Source organism: Mytilus edulis, chromosome 2 (assembly GCF_963676685.1).
Source record: "Mytilus edulis chromosome 2, xbMytEdul2.2, whole genome shotgun sequence".
NCBI classification, from domain to species: Eukaryota; Metazoa; Mollusca; class Bivalvia; order Mytilida; family Mytilidae; genus Mytilus; species Mytilus edulis.
Window position 1 is genome coordinate 9153251 of NC_092345.1, and position 13500 is coordinate 9166750.

Consider the following 13500-nt stretch of genomic DNA (forward strand, 5'->3'; position numbering starts at 1 on the left):
CGATTTTTGAATAAAATTTATATTTATAACAATTATTAATAAAGTTCTGTACAGAAATGTTTGTCTAAACTTGATATATTTATTCGTTATAAAGAAAAACTTTACGTTGCTTATCAAGACTCAATGCATCAACATTGCAGAACACATAATTCATTTACAGAGGTATTCCCGAATTGACTGGACGTACACAGATATATTTGCCACTGGTCTATACTTAAACAACGATACATAAATGCATTACTAAAAAAAGTGTAAGGAAAAATTGAATTGTTTGTCTAGTATATTAGATCCGTTAAGGCCGTACTTTAACCTATAATGGTTCACTTTTTAAATTGTTATTTGTATGGAGAGTTGTCTCATTGGCACTCACACCACATCTTCCTATATCTATTAAACTGTTAAAAAATTAAAAAAAACAAAACATTACCCCCTCCCTTTGCCAAATACTCTTTAGAGAAGAAATACCATTTGAAACAAACAGAAATATAGTGATCTCAATCCTATTTCTTCGTCTGTAAGCGCTCTAAAGCAGCCTACGTTTTCTGATGCATAATCGAGACGTCTTCAGTATCTTTAAACTACTGCAAATCATCAAAATGGCTTTCAGAAAGGAGCAACCACTTAACTTCAAAGAGGAAAGTATGTGTTTTTTCTGAGTCAGATTTTTTTTCATTTTTTTCCGATGCTAGCAATCAAATATGTTTTTCAAAATATAACACTATAATGAAGGGTCTTAATCCCGAAATTCCGGGATTAACACATGAAATCTCGAGGTCCCGAACTTAAAGAAATTTAAATCCCGACATCCCGAAATTCGTAAAAAGAATTCCCGTATTCCGAAAGCAACAATCACCCGAAATCCCGAACATAAAAACACCCGATCCCGGATTCCCGATAAAGGCCCTATAATGCACTATGGGGAAACACTGGATTCAGAATATTTTCATCTGTATGGCTAGAATGTGTTTTTTAATTAAGGAAAACCCCCTCCCCCGTTTTGAAGCCAAAAAGGTCGTTTCCTAACTAATAATAAGGTTGTCCGAAAAGTTTGCATTCGGTTCTACGTATTAAATGAACATTTAAATGACATATAGTTTACAAGTGTGAACAAACCTTATGTACAGGTAATTAAACAAGGTGTATAGATGTGAACAAATTTAATGTGAAACCAGTGTACATTACATTAAAATAATTGTAAACATGTTTACTGTACATGGCCTTTGGTGTGAACACGGCCTTAATTGTGTTTATTTTACGCGTGAGTTACACTAACACAACATTGAGTTCAGTTCAATGTGAACACGGCTTTAGAGTTCGGTATATTTGATTGATTTTTTTTGTAGGCACATTTTTCGTATATCTCATTTTTATTCATCTCGGTAATTATAAAAGTTAATATGATATTTATGGTATAAATAAAAAAAAAGATATAAGATTTCGCTATATTTTTCTATAAATTAACTTTATCATATGCGTAATAGAAAAATGAAATAAAAAATGGGGTCACCGTTCGTTAAAGCTCACACTCTGCCTCCGAAAGAAGCATACACATTTGTAAATGTCCTTTTTTCTGTTGAACTAATAGAGATAATAACGAAATAAAGAAAGAACTAAATTACAGAAAACGCTTAAATTTTACATTTTTTTAGTTTATGTACAGCTCCTTTGACAACAGTAATTAAAAATATAGGGCACGGAGCTTTTTCAATGTACCTAACACTACAGGGAGATAACTCTGTAAAGTCAGCTTAACGTTTTAATTACGTTGTGTTGTAAAGGGAGTATTAAGCTTCTCAATGATCAAAATTGGTGTTTGTCAAACTGCTATATAACCAGTGTATTTTTTCTGACAAAACGGTTGGTTCAAAATTTTTGAAATTTTTATATTTTTGTTAAAGGGTCAAAGTAAATACTTTGACAAAATTTTATGAAAATTAAACGAGCCAAATTAATTTTAGTGAAAGTGTTGGGTACCACCTTAACATTTCAAAAAGTCATCTGGGGCCAAACCGAATCGATTTTTTGCGATTTTTTTGTACCATATCATAAAGTAATATAATACAATTATGGCCCGTTGAAGAGGTGAATATCCAAAATTGTCAACACGAGAAGGTTATTTCATTGAGTGAAATAACTTTTAAGGGTTGACAATTTTGGATATTCATCGACTCTAAGGGGCCACAATTGTTTTATTATACCGAACTAACGTCGAACACTTCTTTGGACTTTACACAACAGTCAACACAAACACACAAGCTGAAAATACGGCTTTGTGTTCTAGAATTTCTCGAATGTACAACAAAGGTAGTATCTTTTTGTAAAATATTGATGGCCCTGAAAAGGACCGTTTATAAGAGACACGGCTGCTGGCACTCTTTTCATGACCACTGCCTTATTTCCATTTCTCTCGGTGGGCTTCCAGTGTAACGTGAACGCTGCCATTTTGTTTATTTACGTCTGTGACGTCATTTTCACGGGAGGTAACTCAAGTACAAATCAACAAACTGAAAAGGTTATTCACCGGTGAATAATAGGGTTATTCACCGCTGGTGCAAATTTTTAGGGTTATTCGTCCTTCCTTGCAATTGAATGAAAAACAACTGAATTATTCCATGTCACGTGATAACGTTTCACCCAATAGAATTGTTTAAAATATATGTAAGGTATAATAAAACTAATAGTGTAATAAATAAAAAAAATTAATGAAAAAACAAATATTTAATTTTTTGCTGAAATTTTTGTACCCGCGAGCCTCCTTAATCATGTTCTTTTTTGCAAGCACAAATCTGTGTGACGATATACTTTACGTACCTGTCACGTTTATGACTTAATTATAACAATTGATAACAATTGATAACCTATCAAGGTTACAAACGTGTTTAAAAGAATGACGAACTACTAATAAAATTGAGAATGGAAATGGGGAATGTGCCAAAGAGACAACAACCCGACCATAGAAAAAAACAACAGCAGAAGGTCACCAACAGGTCTTCAATGTAGCGAGAAATTCCCGCACCCGGAGGCGTCCTTCAGCTGGCCCCTAAACAAATATATACTAGTTCAGTGATAATGAACGCCATACTAATTTCCAAATTGTACACAAGAAACTAAAATAAAAGTAATACAAGACTAACAAAGGCCAGAGGCTCCTGACTTGGGACAGGCGCAAAAATGCGGCGGGGTTAAACATGTTTGTGAGATCTCAACCCTCCCCTATACCTCTAGCCAATGTAGAAAAGTAAACGCATAACAATACGCACATTAAAATTCAGTTCAAGAGAAGTCCAAGTCTGATGTCAGAAGATGTAACCAAAGAAAATAAGCAAAATGACAATAATACATAAATAACAACAGACTACTAGCAGTTTACTGACATGCTAAGTCTTAATTACGAACCTTGATCAACTTTTTGTGTGCGAGACCTATTCTGCAGTTCTTCCAGTAAAGTGTAACTTCTTGAGACAGACTTTCAGTAAAGTGTAACTTCTTGGTGCAGACTTTCAATAAAGTGTACCTTCTTGGCGCAGAACAAAGAGAGACAACTACATTGAATTGGTCATCACGGTACAACTGTTAAACATTTTTATCAGGATTTCATTTAATCCTGCGATCGACCTTTCAACTACGTATATACATGTTGATTGATAAAATTAAGTGATAGACGTGTATTGTAAGTTTATAGTCTCTCGGTATCTCACTTCCTGGTGCGTAGCTCCATATACGCTGTCACGCCATGGCGTGCACATCGCAGGGTCTAAAAAAATAATTTACGCCGAAAAATAAAATAAAAATACAAACGACTAAAAAATATTAAAATTAACTTAACCAATCAAAGTAGAAAACGATACAGTATAACTATTTTAATAACGTCACAATACTATTTCCGTCTGTAAAATCAACTCTGACCGAAATCGTTTTTAATTTATTTGCTATAATTTTCTTCTGGTACTCAACGTAAAAAGCAGCATATACAACATGAACAGTTCAAAGCGTGACAACCCTAAAGGGCAAACGTTAGACATTTTTTTCTGACAAAAACGCCTACCAACAGTGATAGTCATACAGAAACATAACCAGCAACAAATCAGGACAATTTAGACCCCTGAAACGTCAAAAATTGACGATGAAAAAAATTGATTGAACTTAGCTGCCACATCAGTGTCATGTCTAAGTCAGTACAAAAAAATCTGGGACCATCTTTTCCAGATATTTTTTTGTTGAAAGATTCGATATCCTTAGGAAAAGATATAAAGTTACAACTTTTGACCGACAAATGGAAAGATGTCCACACCTTCAAATTTCCGACAAGGCATATTAACTCCATTTCAATTAAAAAAATATATAATGCGCGTCGTTGAATTAACAGGGCTGCAGGGGTTGTAAACCCACGTTTTTGTTTAGAAAAGGGTTGTAAATTTCGTACATTATTTTGAAGAAAAAAAATGACCAATTGATATTTGTTCCATTTTTATCTCTTAACTTTGGATCCGACCCTGAACAATTTAATGAATTACAGTAAACATTTTCAATGAGTTTGACTGTTTTTAAAGCGTGACAATTTGCCTCGACCCATAATAGCATTAAAGCTAAATCCAGACCAGACATAATCTTAACAGGCTGATGATTCATTTTATTAAAGATGTGCTATTGAACGTGAGGATGAGAAACCAAAATCGAGAGAAAGATAAAACAAAGCAATTGAAATAATGACAAGTTGAAAATTCAAATCACTCATGCTCGCAAAAGTAGCAATGTATTATCGAAAAAAAAAACATTTCTGACAAATTAGATGTATCAATAGAACAATTACAAACGGGTGCTATATGTAGAGCAGGATCTGCTCACTCCTGTGGAACAGCTGAGATCACCCCTAGTTTTTGGTGGGGTTCGTGTTGTTCAGTCTTTAGTTTTCTATGTTGTGTGTTGTGAAATATTGTTTGTCTTTTTGTGCTTTTCTGTGTTAGCCTTGGCGTTGTGAGTTTATTATCGACTAATGAGTTGGAATGTCCTTTTTTTTTAAATCTTTTGCCTCTCTTTTGAAAGAAATGAAGACTGTCATTATCAAATGACTTCAGGTGACTGACTACTAGTATCTATGATCAAAATGAAAATAAGTTAGGTGACTTGTATGCAAACATTTCATATCGCCATAGCTTTTTATCATTTGCTGAATTCGATAAAAATGGCTTATTTATGCTGAAGAAGTACTGTTGTGGACATTTTCGAGAAAAGCAATAAAGTTTTTGAACTCGTTCACTTTTTCGTAAATTTCCTATGACTCATTCACAAAAAAGTCAATAAAAAAATATGTCGTTGTTATATTCGATGAGCTAACTTTTATTGCCTGGGGTTTGTTCTTTACACATTGGTTTTTGGTAGAGTCCATGTTGCTTAGTCTTAAGTTTTCTATATTGACTTTTGTCTTTTGTAAATTGTTATTTTTCTTTTCGTTCTTTTTGACATTTTATTGTCAGTTTGTGTACGATTCATGAGTCTGAGCCGGTATTTTTTGCAAACGAGATCATTTCAATTTTGTGTATGTCATCTCTCCGATGCTGAGCATAATACAAATATTTAATCCATCGTATCGTAGTAACAGACCTCAGTTCATACTTTACGCTCGTGTATGTTCACACTAGACAAATGCCATTAAGATTGGAGTGCTCCTTACAAATAGACTCCTCAAGCAGATTTACGAGGAAGAACGATAGAAATCGACATACACCGAGAGAGCAACCGTAACAAATAGACACTACCACAGAGACCGGTTTTCCAGAGTCAGAACTTCAACGGATGCCTATGAATACAGCTATATCCCCAGAACAATTGTCGACTAGAAACACTTACCTGAAAATGCTATCCAAGCCCCCACAACAGACGACTTCTGGGTCTGTGTGGGGCAGTTCCTGACGTAACTATGGATACCTGGTTTTAGCCCTGTACAGTTGTTGCAAAAATCACATAATTTTATTTGTTTTTATTTCTTGTAAATACACAATAGTTTTTGTTTATTTTTAACTTGAAGTGTACTGGTTGACACATGCGCACAGTATATCTGCGTTATGAAAATTGCAATTGCAGACTAACAGCATAATAGTAGCAGTACTATAAAACTGTGAACAAAATTGTAATCCCACCTTGTGTGTTTAAAAGTGTCCAATAACAAGTCCTAATATATTAAAGGAGGCAATTTTTTGTCATTTTATGTTATTGAAAAACAGGGTAAATTCGCTAATGCAAATTGTTTCACCCATAGTGTCTAAATCATAACAATATGAAAATAAAATGGCATTTGGAAATTAACGGATTTTTATAGTTTGTTCTTATGCTGCGCTGTTACACCAATGTCTCAGGTAAAAGGGGGCACACACATGTTTAATGCTACCACATTATGTATATATGTGTCTATCTACGTCAGTGGTCTGTTATTCTAATGTTTTCCGTTTCTTAATGTTTATTAAATTTTTTGGGTTTGTAGTTACGTACTTTAATCAGTTTAAGTTTTCTCGTTTGAATTGTTTTACATTTTTCAGTCAAGGAACATTTTATAGCTTACTATGTGATATTGATTGTTGAAGGCCACAAGATGACCGACGATCGATAACTAATCATTTGATGTCTGGTAGAGAGTGGCACCATTGGCAATCATACAATATCTGTTATTTCTTACTGTTTTACTATAAATAAAAGTATTTTATAAACATTTAGCTGATTGGCCATTATGACAAAGGTGTGTCAGAAATCATATCTGATATTCTTCCTCAGTCATAATAACCTTCCATCATTACCTAATTGAACAAAGAAATAACACGACGGGTGACGTATACAGTGCAGGAAATGCTTACCCTTCCGGAGCACATGATTTCACTCCCGGTTTTTAGTTGAGTTCGTGTTGTTTCTTATTTATTATTTATAACTGTTGATGTAAATGTCCTTTGGTTTTGTGAGTCTTTGTTTACTCCTTGGTTTTGATTGTTTTTGTCTTAGTTGACAAACGAGGGATGTGTAAACCCATTACACGGTATAACATGCTGGCATAAGATGTTATTCAATTTCTTGAGTGGGGGAATGCAGCGAAATTTTATACATGGATATAATATCAATATACATATATTTATATTTTGATAAATAAAAAAGTCCTTGGTATGAACCGTAGGAGATGCAGTAAAAGCGCAAACAGAAACAATGTTCGATTTATAATGAGTTTTTTAATTTTTTTATTTTTAAACTATAAATAAATATATATTAAAGTCTGTTGATTAACGATGGATCTAAAAGCAAACTAACATGACTAAACTTGCTCCCAAATCTCTAGAAGCTTAGTAGTAGTTTCTGAAAAAAATGCCATTCATAAAATACATGGGACAAATGGATTAACACACGGATCGAGATAAACGAGTATTCCCGTTTGAATGGTTTTACACTAGTAATTTTAGGGCTCTTTATAGCTTGTTGTTCGGTGTGAGCCAAGGCTCCGTGTTGAAGGCCGTACATTGACCTATAATGGTTTACTTTTTTTAAATTGTTATTTGGATGGAGAGTTGTCTCATTGGCACTAACACCACATCTTCCTATATCTATGTTCTCCTTGTTTTGAATTGGGGTATATTGAAATGAAAAGATTAGGAAGTTTAAACAAATATGTAACTTGCATTAGAATACACGGCTGATGGTGCTACTGTTACATAATCATTAGCTTTCTGTTTGGTGTTCGTAGACACTCGGATAGATTACCCATCGTCATTTGCTTTGGCTTTCGTTTTGTTTATCTGCGATGCAATGATTTTTATTGTTGATAAAAAGGTAAAATGGAAATAGTTATGAATACAATTTGGAAAGTGCAGTTGCCTTTTTTAATATTAAGTTTATTAGCTCGTTGGGTATTTTGTAAGGTTCGTGCCTCATAATCTTAACTGTTAATGGGACGAGTTTTAATGAATGCTCATTGTTATGCGTTTACTTTACTACATTGGTTAGAGGTATAGGGGGAGGGTTGAGATCTCACAAACATGTTTAACCCCGCCGCATTTTTGCGCCTGTCCCAAGTCAGGAGCCTCTGGCCTTTGTTAGTCTTGTATTATTTTAATTTTAGTTTCTTGTGTACAATTTGGAAATTAGTATGGCGTTCATTATCACTGGACTAGTATATATTTGTTATGGGGCCAGCTGAAGGACGCCTCCGGGTGCGGGAATTTCTCGCTACATTGAAGACCTGTTGGTGACCCTCTGTTGTTGTTGTTTTTTATTTGGTCGGGTTGTTGTCTCTTTGACACATTCCCCATTTCCATTCTCAATTTTATTATCATTGTCTTTTTATATTTATTTCACTTGTTCAAATAGTATGATCCGTATTTTGCGACGCATGACATTGATAGTACTTTGGTATCCTCTACCAGTTTTAATAGCATTATATTTATGAAGACAATTTTTTAACGAGAGAAATTTATGTATTACTGAAAAATTATTACACCAGGGTTATCGATATCACAAACTAGTCAAAACATTTACTAAATTGTATCATCGGTATAAAGACATCATTCGTAAATATAGCTCAACATGCAGACTTCTAATACGTTCAGGTATTTCACATCCAATTTTTTATGGAAATATTCTTTATAAAGCACAAAGGTGTCAGTATTCACCTCAGAAACTTACAAAACCTTTGAATAGACTTATTAAGAAGGGATATAATTACGATAATGTTGTCAAGTCATTAAAGATTGCATATTTTGGCGTTAATATTGAGTCACTGATAAGGTCTTTGCATCGGAACTAAACACATTTATTCTAAAAACAGTTGTTGGCATGACACGGGTTATGTTCTTCTCATATATGTTATGATGGTATGATACTAAACCCCTAACTGGAAGGATTGTGTCTGATGTTCATATGATGAAATCATAATCTTTAAGTCAGTTTAATTGAAGTCTGGAGCTGGCATGTCAGTTAACTGCTAGTAGTCTGTTGTTATTTATGTATTATTGTCATTTTGTTTATTTTCTTTGGTTACATCTTCTGACATCAGACTCGGACGTCTTTTGAACTGAATTTTAATGTGCGTATTGTTATGCGTTTACTTTTCTACATTGGTTAGAGGTATAGGGGGAGGGTTGAGATCTCATAAACATGTTTAACCCCGTCGCATTTTTGCGCCTGTCCCAAGTCAGGAGCCTCCGGCCTTTGTTAGTCTTGTATTATTTTAATTTTAGTTTCTTGTGTACAATTTGGAAATTAGTATGGCGTTCATTATCACTGGACTAGTATATATTTGTTTAGGGGCCAGCTGAAGGACGCCTCCGGGTGCGGGAATTTCTCGCTACATTGAAGACCTGTTGGTGAACTTCTGCTGTTGTTTTTTATTTGGTCGGGTTGTTGTCTCTTTGACACATTCCTCATTTCCATTCTCAATTTTAATTTTACAATGTATTGGAATTGAAACAACCTTACACAAATGGTCTTAAACTATCAGATTAAATAACTATGATTTAGCGCCAAAGAACATCGTACTGTTTTGCTTACATTTGTAATCAGAAGTAATTGTAGTTTTTTTGGTGTTGTATTGAATACCCATTGGGTTTGAAAGTCAATCTATGTTTGCAACAGCTGCTTAGTACTGGTACCGTCACTTGAAACAATATTAAGTTTGTCACCAAAAGAATCTGATACATAGATATTTCCGTTTTGGTCTACCGTCATGGCCATACAACTAACACTTAGTCCTCTCGGCAAAGTTATTTCCCAGATATTGTGTCCATTATAATCAATACACTTAAACACACTTGATTGATAATCGGTATAACATATATATGAATTGACGAAAGATACACATCGGCTTGCAAATGGTATTGTTTTAATTTTTACTCCGGTATCATGAAATATCTGCAAACCATAACCTTTGACAGCAACTACAAGTCTGTGGTCTGAGTAGTCGATTCCAAAGCAAAGATTACATCGATTTCTTTGATCACTTTATCCTGATCAGAGCTGAGCTCAATAAACACAATCTTGTTTGCTTCAAAAAGGGTAACAGCAAAAACAAAATCATCCATAGCTGCAATATCGAATGGCTTTGAGTCAAGTTTAATGTTCCTGAGGAAGCGACTGTTGCTATCAAACAGGATAATCCTATTATCGCTCCGATCGACAAACAACATGGAATCACTACGCAAACTTGCACAACCGGTTGTATAGCATGTGTCTGGAAATTTTATTTCACATCTCTCTTTAATTTGAATATTATCGATATTTGCTTTAATTTGGTTTTCAATTAGAGGTGGCATTTTTGCACTTTGTCCAAAACTTAAATGGTTGATGTGTAATTTTCTGTGATACGATATTACAGATGTCTCTAATAGATAACATGTTTTTGAAGTCATCGGTAATACTAATCATAAGCTCTGCGTTATCCAGTTCACCTTTCTCCATACTTGCAGATAGCAAGTTTTCTTCTCTTGACAACATTCTCTCAAATTCTGATAATTGGAGATGTGTGCAGTTTTCCTTTGCTTGACAAATGTCTAATTTTATATTTTATTTTTTTCTGAAGACTTTCTATTCCTTTGCTTGTCGTTCTGTTGTGTTCGACCTGCATACCATCTATGCTCTCATAGCATTTCTCAATTAATCCTTCTAGCTTTTCGTTAATACAGTTTTTCATGTCCGAAATTTCTAGCTTTATAGTTTTGATTTGCTCTTCTGTGTCAAGTGTCGATTTCTTTTTCTTTTCAATATTTTTTTTCAATCTTACAAATACCATTTAAACCCCCTTCAAGCTGCTGAATTGCAACGGAATATTTCACATTTTCTATGACATCTTCTAGCGGACAAATATTGTAACATCCTTTATGGTTTTTAGTGCTACATATTATACAACACGGTTCTTGATGGTCAGAACAATAATATTCAAATCTCCGGTCATGTTCAAATCAGGTTCCTCTCACATGTTCAACAACATTGGGAATTGATCTACGTTGTTCGAAAGATATTACATCATGTGAAGCTAATGCCTTTGTAGACAAATGATGTTTCTGACAACTCAAACAAAGACCTTCTTACATACCACACACCAAAACGAAGCCTCTAATGATAAGTCTCTGAAGGTACAGGGTCTGCACATACTTTCATCACTTATAGTTTTGGAAGCCATTCGAATTCCTGAATCAAAACAATGAAATATTGATCTGATGAGTTCAACATTTTTCAACTGATATTTTTACGAACGTATTAAAAATATGCAAAAGGGAGAAAATTTTAAAACGTCTGTATAACTGAGTGATTGTTCATACAAATCATAAACATCAAGGAAAGGTGATTCTTTTTTTGTGTTGATATATGTCTTTATCTATATGATCTAATGGAAATGCCGTTTAAGGGGAAATGATAAAGGTAAGTCAATGAAATTTGGTATGCAGTTAAATAATTTCCAAGTAAATCATATATATGGCCCCGCTCGCTCAGTTAAGTAGCCAAAAACATAAAGCTTTATGACGCTGCTGACGACATCGAAAATAGCACGTCGAATTATATTTGCATTGGTGGAAACAAAAATACAATTTGAAGGAGATCATTTGATTCCGGGGTTGAGGGACCTGGCAGAATAAATGCCATGGCTCCATTGGAAATAACTAATCTTGCCATGTTACACATAACACATAAATAAAATAATAATCTGGTCCAAAAAATTTCACTTCACTCACCGAAAGTATAAAGGTATACAATAGATACAGAAGTATGGTTAAACTATTGTAAAGAAGAATATGTTTCATTTTGACTGCTCCTTTTGTTTGCCTGTGTTACCTACCAAAAATGTTGTTTGTATCACAAAAATTATCTTAATCTAGCAAACAAAGGGGTCTGCCATTTTTAATGATCTGGCCTTAATCCGAATTTAAAAATATATAATCGGACGCCTTTACGATGGACGAATACATATTTTGACCTAATCACATTTGCCAGGTCCATATCCCTTCAAAAATAAATGTTTTTTCCACTAATTCAAGCAATACGCTTGAAGATCAGCATATCCTTAACATATATATATCAATCAAATGATTTCCCAATGAACCTACCGTTTGAACTGTCTTCCTCAGGGACAGATGACATTTTATCCGTCATTTATGAATTCAACATCCTGGACAACAAAAAGAAGACATGCGCACATATCTACATATATATACTGACAGATTTAAATAACACATTAATTCTTCATTTTTTTGTACCGAACTTTGGAACAGAAGCGTATTTTTGTATTAATTCAACTTTACAATAAAAAACATGGTTAGTCATTTTGTTTTGGTGAATTAATAATTGAATTTCCCATAATTTCATGCTACAATCGTTTAACTGTTGTATAAAAAACAAAATTAATAATACGTATATAAATATCTATTTGCTTTATTAGGCGGCTCCGCTGTTACCTACAGAAGAATAGGTCGCTTTAAGCATTGTGAAATTTAAGACACAAGGAGGGGGGAAAGACTTAGCTTCTGTTATTAAATAAAAAATCAACCATTTTGAGGAACAAATTATTGCGCTAAAATTTATATATAATTATAATACATGTTGTATGTAATTCTACACTGATTTCTGGTGTTTGTAAAAAATTATAATTGATATAAATTATTTGCATTATATCAAATCAGTCACAGTAAAATGCGGTTTTGTTTCTAAAATTTTAGTTTTTAAGACCTGTTTATTTTGTAACCTTCCTTTACTTTGCCTTGCAAATCCATCATTATCCATTTCTATAATGTAAAGTATAAACTAAATACATGTATGTACATGCCATTTCGCCTATTTTTGATCTACAGATACCCAAATTAAAATCAATTGTATATGTGTTATGCCATAGTTGAACTTAGGGGATGGTGCACAGAATGTGGCTAGTGTAACTGGGGGGTGTAACTGGAATGCTTAATCTGAACTCATCATGCTTGCATTATACTCAATGAGAGTTATCTCTTTGGTCCACCATGCATAATTTGATTTGTTTAGTGTAAATGTGTATTTTTCCAGAAATTGAACCCCATGAGTACAAAATGGGTACCAACTACAATATAATACGTGTGCTTCGGTAGCTTGCTCTGTGTGATGTTACTGAACTTAAAGTATAAGTTTTAATATTTTTTTACGGCAAATAGTTACATTGTAGACCATTATTTTCAAATCATTACCAAACTATTTCGTCCAGTTATATAAAAGCTAGTACAAAAGTATTTAAGATTCATTGCAGGATACAAAAAATCTAACATAATAAAGAAGCTAGTTTCATTTGTCAATGTAAAAACAAATCTTCTATAAAAAAAAAAAATTGCCTTTCATAAAAAAAGTGTTTTTCTTCTAAAAATGTGCCCATCTGCCCATCGTTTCTAACTTAAATGTGATATTAATGTACACCAATAATCATACTTCAACGCAGAAAAAACTAAATAAGTTTACGAAGGCTGTTCGTTTTTACAATATTGAAACATAACTCAACAGATTAGTACATTCAAAATTTTA